The 10,052-nt window shown below is 35.1% G+C and overlaps 1 long non-coding RNA gene across 1 annotated transcript; it reads left to right on the plus strand.

Annotated features, from left to right (window-relative positions):
* The first annotated feature begins 7,151 nt into the window (after positions 1-7,151).
* On the plus strand, positions 7,152-8,311 carry LOC141484137 (uncharacterized). Its single transcript, XR_012466493.1, has 3 exons — positions 7,152-7,381; positions 7,447-7,539; positions 7,839-8,311. It is a non-coding gene; the product is annotated as an uncharacterized lncRNA (long non-coding RNA).
* Positions 8,312-10,052: the final 1,741 nt, after the last annotated feature.

Genomic DNA, 10,052 nt, shown 5'->3' on the forward strand with positions numbered 1-10,052 from the left:
TTAGCTGAATGTATCGGTTGACAACATATATGCAGCTTCTTTTAACTTTCTCCTGTACCAATGTTTTTTACTGTGAATGACTACGGCTTCGGATCACTTGATGTTGTGTTGATGAGTCCAAACATGCTCTGATATTTCCGATTTGCTGGTTTCTCTTCATTGTGTGTTTTTTCTTGTGTTCGGCAAAGCGTACTTTCAATGACCTCTTGATTTCACCGATATAGCGATATAGGATTTGCCGCACTCACAGGATTTCCGATAGGTGCAATTCTTGGAGTCACAATCTGCGTTTGGTGGCCTAGTTTTTGTGAGGTTGCTACGGATGGTGTTTCCGGATCTGAAGTTGTTCTTGGACCCAATTCTCCTTATCCTTTCCGACAATACTCTGATGTAGGAAATTGCAAGCACTGGTTGTGACGGCTTCTCTTACTTGTGAACCTCTTGCTGCCACCTAGCCAACGTCTGTTTCATCATTTTCATCATCACTCTGGAGTAACCATTCCGTTCTAAATCTTTTTTGATGATGTCTAGTTCTTTCTCGAGACCATCCTTTGCATTGCAGAGTCCGAAAACACGATTCATTAGAGTCCCTATGATTCCTCTCTTGGTAGATTGATGGTGGTTGGATTTGTGATTCACATACTGTAACCATGTGGGTGGGTTTCCGATATACAGATGTTCCCTACTTGTCGGTCCCCTTTACTAATACGTCCAAGGATGGCAATTCGTTATGGAGTTCCTTTTCCATCGTGAAGGCGATGGAAGGTTTCACGCTGTTGATATGCTTCAGAAAGATGTTTAGTTCTGTATTTCCATGGTTCCATACTATGAAGGTGTCGTCAATTCGAGTACTTAACCACTCCATATATATGTTGGCTATGACTGGTGAAAGTGACTATACCATTGGCATGCCTCATCTTGGATAGATAATTTGTTCCACAGTTAAGAATAGCAGTTCCGTACACAGCATCCCAGCAGTTTCATGATTACTTCTAAAGGCAAGTGGTTCTCATCTTCGGATAGCTTCCTCTGTATAAGTTTGTTTATAATACGAAATACGTCATCTTATATCCACAGAATTCAAAAACTCAGTAAATAGGAAAAGCAAATATTTAAATTAATACTGTATGAATAAAAGATTCTCCTAGATGGGGATGATTAGTTGAAAATTCCACCTATAACAAACACTTCCACAAGATAATTCACATTGATTACGAGTAAGACATCACTGAAATTCCCGACTTGAATCGCTTGAAACAAGTTTGTAGAATTGACACGGAAGATGTCTTCAGATTTCAAAAAAAGTTGGGGGCACCTTGAAATATTTACTGGTCATATAGTTTTTCACTTTTCAAAATACAGCATGGAAGTTAACAGAAATGGCAACATCGCTATTAACACATTTACAAGATAATAATATTTATGGTAACTCAAGTACACACTATTCAGGTGTAGCAATAATCGTGGCAACAATGAAACACTTTTCTATTCACAAAATATTTGTGGCGACAGATGCCATAAGTATATAATCGTCATATCTTCATATATAGTGGGTGTAAATAAGTATTTCTTATAGGCACACATTCAGCTCGACAGACGGCATAAATATAGAAAAATAATTAAGATATGCCACAATTGGGGATATTGCATGCGTTGCCATTAATATTGCGGCACGTGTGTGTGTGTGTGTGTGTGTGTGTGTGTGACATAGTGACGTAATTACATTTGATTGGTGTGTGTGTGTGAGAATGCACGGTACAGGATTTCATCATGTGCTTGTCTATGTACAAACATACGTCTGCATACTTCGAAGATCCTTCAAGTAATGAATGTTCCATCGGTGTAATCCCACCAAGTTAGTAGTGGTGTGACGTCACAGCAGCAACCGTTCAATGGTGAGAGAGCGAGATGTTCACTCCACGGCGTGTGGCTGAGTAATGCGTATTCATCGGTGTGCCCTCACCTCTCTCGATACGATGAAAGTTGTGACGTAAAGCATCACTCTAGCTTCGCTGTCGATGGTGACGCGCAGGCGGCGAGGACTGTGTTAACGTCTGCCCTCTACGAGAGCGCAACGACCACTGTCTGTTCGTATCAATATCTGCTAACGCATTCAGCTGGGAGGTGGGGTTGTCGCATGTAGCTGAGAGGTGGGGTTGGCTATGACGTCTTGACGGACCCGATCAGAATGTAATTAAGAAGCGGACGAGTGTTGGTTATGTCAGTTTACATCAAGTGAGTTAGTGAGAACGTATCATATAAAATATATTCCTGTGACTGTGGTAAATCTTTCACTCGTAGTGATAATCTTCATCGGCATCAACTCCAGAGTTGCCAAGGAGGGTCTTCAGTGAAAATGCAACACCTATGTATACTTGCAATTGTTGTAATGTGAGAATTCCTATGACGCGAGAGAACTCTCACCGAAGAACCATGAGTCATAAAAATAATGCATATGTTCAATTGTCTAAAGGTGTTCAAATTATAACGAATGCATTCAATTGCAACATTGTTACATACAGGGTGGCGAGTTTGGTTGTATCCAGTGACTACATGTCATTTTTTAATGAGATTAGGCAGAAGGTCCTTGGATTACTGAAATCGGTCATCAGGATCCATAAAAGCATCAAGGTGAATATGGAAGTTTTTGGGAAATATATTCTTCAGACTTAAGATTCGAGGGACACGAAGTCATTCAATTCTCAAAATAAAATAGTGGACCAGTCTTCAGATTTGAATGCTGTTTTTGATGGATCTGCGATGTAATTGTGGCTCAAACTACTGAATTCCAGGAAAGTGACTCAGGTATTTTTTTTTTGTAAATTCCAACATGGTTGAGTAGTAATATTTATTTTTTTGTAATTTAGGTGGACTTGTGAAAAAATACTGTTTCTCGAAGCCAACATTAATAAATACAGTCCACTGGGGGGACGTTCATATGTGAAGCTGCCCGAAAGCATTGAATGGAGGAAAGCTGTCGTGAATGTTCGTAACGAAGATCAACACTGTTTTGCTTGGGCTATATCAGCATTATATCCTGCAAATGGTAGAGTGTCCGAAGTTACGTCATATCCACATTTTTTCAATGTTTGAGATGTCAGAGGTATGGCTTTTCCGGTTAAAGTTAATAATAAGAGTATTGAAAGATTCGAAGATAGGAATGATATTTCAATTAATGTTTACGGTGTAGAGAGTAAATTTGACAAGGATAAAATAAAGTGTGATATGATTGGTCCATTGCGATACTCACAGAGAAGACTCCGGAGAATGTCAATTTGTTACTATAAAATGATAAAATGTTCATATAATGATGATTTGTCAAAATTTGTTACATATAGGGGTGAAGATGCAGCTCAGAAATTTGTGAGTAGCATTGAAGATGATTTGAAAAAGATATATGGAAATCATATCAGATACCCTATACCAATGGATGCACAAACTCTCGAAGAAGAGGAACAATTTGCTGCAGCCAGAACTTGTGGTATATGTAATAAATCATTCATTCATGGTGAAGTCAAAGTTAGAGATCATTGTCATGTCACAGGAAAGAAAAGATTACATGCCGCTCATTCAAAATGTAATTTGAATTTCAAAATCCCTAATTTTGTACCTATTATTTTCCACAATTTAAGTGGTTATGATTGCCATTTATTCATCAAAGGATTGTATAATGAAGAGGAAGTTGATGTCATCCCACAAACAGAAGAGAAATATATATCTTTCACTAAGCATCTCTCTACACACCTATTCCGATAGAAATGGTATGGTTGAGAAGAAATATTTCAAAATGAGATTTATCGATTGTTATAAATTCATGACTAATTCGTTTGAGAAGTTGGGTACTAACTTGACCTCTGATCAATGTTTGGAGATGCATAAACATTTCCCACAAATTGAGAAATTCAATTTGATGAGACAAAAAGGTGTATTTCCATATAGTTTTGTTGATGACATTGACAAATTGAATTATCCATCACTTCCAACAAAAAATCAGTTTCATGACAAACTCAGTTATGAACATATATCAGAAAATGATTATGATAGGGCTAGAAATGTGTGGAATTTATTCGAATTTCAGAATTTGGGTGAATACTCTGATTTGTATTTGAAGTCGGATGTATTGCTATTATGTTATATTTTTGAATACTTTCGCACCACAAGTTCAAAGATATATAACTTAAACCCGGCACATTATTACATTGCACCTGGATTATCTTGTTCTCAGCTTCAGTTCAATCATAACCTCACAAAGTTGCCACAATCCAATTCATTATCCAAAAATGTGATACAAACTTTTGCACCACTCCGATAGTTCTCAGCATCACGAAGACATATTTTGATTTGTTTTTCATCATAGAATACACTCATATCATAAATGCTTGCATATTTGGCTCCATCACCCAACACCTTCAATTTAGACGACAAATGTTGAACCGATGATTTGAGATCTACAATATCGATCCAATCTTGACTTGCATACTGCATCCACATGCTGGTGGAACTGAAATCGAATAAAAAAAGAACAATAAGCAACTTCCAACTTGTTCCCATGATATAATAGTCACATTCACATTTTACTTGTAGTTATAAAGTGAGTGTATTCAACTATGTTAGTAACGTTTATATTTCCATATAATTATCATCTAAATCGTCTAATATATGAATATCATTAAAACAAAAAGAAATTCACTTTACATAATTACTATTATTATTCAATCATATTGAATCAGACTAGAGATCGCGTTTTCATACCTGCAAAACTTTGCGGGCTCTGACCTAAATACACCATCGTATATTTACCACCCGATCATCATCTAATATGAATATTATTAAAACAAAAAGAAATTCACTATAAATAATTACTATTATTATTCAATCATATCAAATTCGACTAGAGATCGCGTTTTTATGCCATCAAAACTTTGCGGGCTCGGACCTAAATACACCATCGTATATTTACCACCCGATGAGTTGATACAAGTTATATCGTCATCACTAATTGCAACGAAATACGTTTTGGTAGCCATGTTTCGGCTTACATCTTCCAAAGTTAATAAAATTGATGTACCAAACCTTGTAGAATAAGTTGACATATTCTTAATTATATTCACTTCATCAATTGGCAATGATGATAAAGCCTTTTGCTCTAGTATTTCAACCTCCTGTACAATCAAATTATTGATTTTATTTAAGTCTACTTTTGAAACGGACATGATGAAAATATGTATGAAAATATAAACAATTCCCAACAGAAAAATACACTCACCGTCTTCCTTCTATTACGAACTGAATAACACTCTACCAATTGCTAACTGCTGCAGATATATTCATCTACTGATTTCATAGTGTGCCAGGCATTTTTTTATGTTAAACAGCGCGAGTCACCCCCACCACGAAACCGTGAAAGGTTCACATTGCTAGTTGCTACCCATTAGAGATGCCTGACGTCACAGCCAAGGCCACCTCCCAGCTGGATGCATTAACAGATGTTGATACGAATAGACAGTGGTCGTTGCACTCTCGTAGAGGGCAGACGTTAATACAGTTCTCGGCCGCCTGCGTGTCACCATCCACAGCGAGGTTAGAGCGATGCATTACGTCATAGCCTTCACCGCATCGAGAGAGGTGAGGGCACACCGATTAATAGGCATTACTCAGCCACACGTCGTGGACTGAACATCTCGCTCTCCTACCGTTGAACGGTTGCTGCTGTGACGTCACACCACTACTAACTTGGTGGGCTCACACCGATAGAACATTCATTACTTGAAGGATCTTCAAAGTATGCAGACGTATGTTTATACATAGATAAGCACATGATGAAACTCTGTACCGTGCATTCTCACACACACACACATCAACCAAATGTAATTACGTCATTATTTCACACACACACACACACACACACAAAATCTCATTTAAAAAAATTCTGAACGATCCATGCACCAGACACTTCAAGGTCACATCGCCTTGACTTCACTAAACAACAAAAAAAGCAATTAATACGTCATAGTGGGGGGGAGACCCAGAACCGGCTGTAATCTGCTACTCATAGGTAATTATTCAAAGTAAATCATTCGAAATTACACGTCTTCTGAAGTTAAGAAGTTATGTTTTCGAAACAAAGGCTTACTCGCTTTCTACTTTCTATCATAATACTTAAGATTTGCAAATCTTTCCGAGAAAGAAAGAAAGTAATTGACTCCAATATAAACTCTTCATAGAGATTTGTAGGTCATGCATAGACGTTTCTTTCAATCGAATGCTGATACCTATCATTATTATTTTTTATAATTATCAATATACAAATTGAAAAATAGCCCACCCGAAACAACTACTTGTAAATCTGAATATTGAATTATTTACATGTAAACCTTTGTCCCCCATCTACACATCTTCATGAATAAGTTATATATTTTTTTCTTACTTCGAAAGATTCTCACATTATTTGTAAAATGACCCACACAGCACTAGATATTCATGGAATATTCCCTGTATATCATAAAACGAACGTATATATTCCAAATATTCATAGAATATTCTTGGAATATATAGATGCCTTTAGAATATTCATAGAATATGCTTGAATGAATATGGCAGGATTATTCCCGAAAGAATGTGCATAGAATGTCTATAAATGGATTATTCTCCCTTGAATATTCTAAGAATATTGTCGCTCGAATATACCATATGGTATATTCTTAGAATATATCCCCACGGTATATTTTGGAATATTCTATACAATGGAATTTTGAATTATCTTATAATAACGTATTCAAATAATTCAATATTATTAAAAACAAAAATATTTGAAGATCTTAATCGAATGCATAACCTAATGTATATAACCCTGATAGTGTTAACCAGTTTTTGAACTCAACGCAAAGATTCTGGATGAATTGCTCCAACAGCAACTGTTGGAAACGACAAAAAAATTTGAATGGGCCAATAAATGAACCAATTGCATCAATAAATTGGTTAATTCTCATCCTATTTGTCTTTTTGTATTTGAAATTATTTAATTACAAAGCGAAAAATCCTGGAAACAGAGAAATGGGGAAGTGAATAATTGGAGTAAACGTTTCTCATTGGTCAATTGAAGTGTAGCGCGCGACAGTCGAATAAGCTCTGTGAAAGCGCCCGTCCCTTAATGCATGGTACATTTGCGTTTGCGTTAAATTCGACATTTGATTCAACATGGCGGTTGACGTGGCAGGTTCGCGTGTGTAATGCATGGTGTGTTGGTGTTATTATCAAAGTATAATTCTATCACGTTCAGTGTACCATTTATAATTTAGGGTTGTCCAATTTGCAGTACAGCGAATAGTTTGATTTTGGATCTTCAAACAGGAGAGTTGCATCTATTCAGTCTTCAAGAAAAGTAAGTAAAATGCAATAGTATCGATAGTAAAGTCATGGTGATTAACCTACTATACCTCATTTTAGGTTCGAGGAGAGTTGGTGTGTGGGATTTGTTGGTTTGACTAAGTACATGTTTGAACTAGAGTGATTTCAGTTGTGTATCTTCAATAGAGAAAAGTAAGTGAATGACATTCTTTTGTATCATTTGTTTTCATAATTTTTATCACTCGTTTTCAAGATAGTATCAATTTGCCCAAAAGGAAACAGAGTGGTACCTGGTACAGGCAGGTGCGCCAAGGAACTGAAAACGTAATGATTACTTTTTTACAAGACAATGCATGTTGTTCTCCAAGTCATAAAATGTTGTAAATGTTCATGAGTAACCTATGCGAAAAATATCTATTTGATTTTTATTCCAGTTTTATTGTGCCACTTTCAAATAGTGATAATGAACGTTAATGTACATTTTGTTCCAGGTATTACTATTGAAACACTGGCTGATGCATTGTTGGACAAATATAAGGAAAACTTTTCTGGTGAGCAAAGTTTGAATAACTTTAAGTAAGTGAAATTCATTGAAGAACCCATCATACCACTCATTTTAAATACTTCATTTGTGGGTTTATTTTTCTAAGTGAGAAACATAACCTAACCTATTTCTTGATGTAATACACTTTTTCTTTTTCAATGAAATGATATATTTATTATTTTTTAATTAGTGCTGATGAATTCACAGAGTTGTTATTTTAGCATATTTTTTAGTATACATTTGTTTGAGAGTAGGAACATCCTAATTTGAATACATTTCTAATATTTGTAATATGACAGTATTCAGGAATATTTTATTCAGTGAATAAATATTTTGAATTGGATTTTTTATTTTTGATATTGGTTGAAACGTCAAATATTTCAGTGTATATTGTTTTTAAAATATATTTGTTTATGAATATTATGTGTTTTATTACTTGTGTGAATCTTGTATCAAAATGCAATATATACATGCCTAATAGCGGTTACTCGTCACATTCTTGGAATATTCCAAATATTCCTAGAATATTCATAAAATATATTTAAAGAATATTCTATGGTGTTTCTCTATTGTATATTCCTACAATAAACTAAGAATATCCTGAATATTTTATGAATATTCCTCGGGTTCTATTCTTGGAATATTCTTAATAGAATATACCTTAGATATTCTAAGAATATTATAAGATATTCCAAGAATATTCCCTAGGAATATTCTTAAAATATATCAAAGGTTCGCCAGGAGCACTTCCAGGGAATATTCTCCAGAAGATATATATATATATATATCCATGGCATATTCATAGCATAATACAATATCTTTAAATGTATATTCATGAAATATACCTGGAATATCTATTGCTATGTGGGGATGGAGAAATGCAATGCCAAAAATTGAGTATATTGTGAATTTCTAGTGCATGAAAAAGGTATTTTTTTTGCTGAAGATTTAAAAAAAAAGTTTCAATATGAAAGTCGTGTAAATTAGCATGTTCTGCAGATAAAAATATTTTAAATCGTTACAAATCAAATTGTCATTGTTCGAACAAATTGATAACTGCAATTGTATGTATTGAATCGAAAAACTTTTTTTTTTATTGAATCTTTTTCAAAAGCATCACTTAGTTGCTCTCAGAAAGACCCAGAAATAAATTGATTGCAAGAAATTTGTCCAGACACATAATTCAATACTTTCAAGTCAACTAAAGCAAATTCATTATTTCCAAGCGGCTCTACTCGTCCCACGTTTCACTGAAATGTTTCGATTTGGAACAGTTTTATTGTTGAAAAGGAACTGAATCCGAAATCAGTTTTAAAAAATAGGACGGAGTATTTTCATTTCAACTTAAAAATAGTTGACTCTCCCTTAGTACTATTACTCAAAACCGTTTCTTTTTGAATATTACGTTTATTTGTAAAAGTAATCCTTGATAATCTAAGATGAACGAGGCAGCCCAGGGCGGTCACTTGCAAAGACAAACTTCGACATCGACTGCCAAGAGAAATTTGCCCTGTCTTCACTGCAGTATAACCAGATGGACTTGTAAGCCCACTGCAGACAGCGCTGTTTCGACCCGCAAACCTTGGCGGATTGAAACAGCGCTGTCTAGTGTTGGATCACAAGTTCATCTAGATGATTTTCATTTTTTCTGTATACATACATTCAAAATGTATCAACTATTGTTTGTTGAGATAACCCGGTATCAGACTCACTTTATTAAAATGAATAAAAACACTTTTGTCTAATTACCACTGGTAGATTTTATTTATACGACCGGTTTCGGTTTTGACCGCATTATCATGTGTAAAACAGTTTTATGCTTGATAATGGGGTCAAACCCCGAAACCGGTCGTATAAATATCATCTACCAGTGGTAATTAGACAAAAGTGTTTTTATTCATTTCATTGAAGTGATCATGAATAACCATAAAATAAACAAGTCATCAATCATACATACTGTATCACACTACCATATTCCAATGATTTTGTAAAGATTTTCAAATTTTTTTATTACTTGTCAGAAATATTCCGAACCATCTTACTGAAGAGAGATATTCATCAGTGTCAAATCGATGTAAAATGGTCTTTCAATACAAATATCTCAATCGATAAACTGCGCGACCACACTGCAAATATTTTCCTTCCTTCTCACTATCGATAT

The sequence above is a fragment of the Leptinotarsa decemlineata genome, unplaced genomic scaffold (assembly GCF_025532065.1).
Source record: "Leptinotarsa decemlineata unplaced genomic scaffold, Ldec_3_MD MMD2_tig00004677_RagTag_RagTag, whole genome shotgun sequence".
Taxonomy (NCBI): Eukaryota; Metazoa; Arthropoda; class Insecta; order Coleoptera; family Chrysomelidae; genus Leptinotarsa; species Leptinotarsa decemlineata.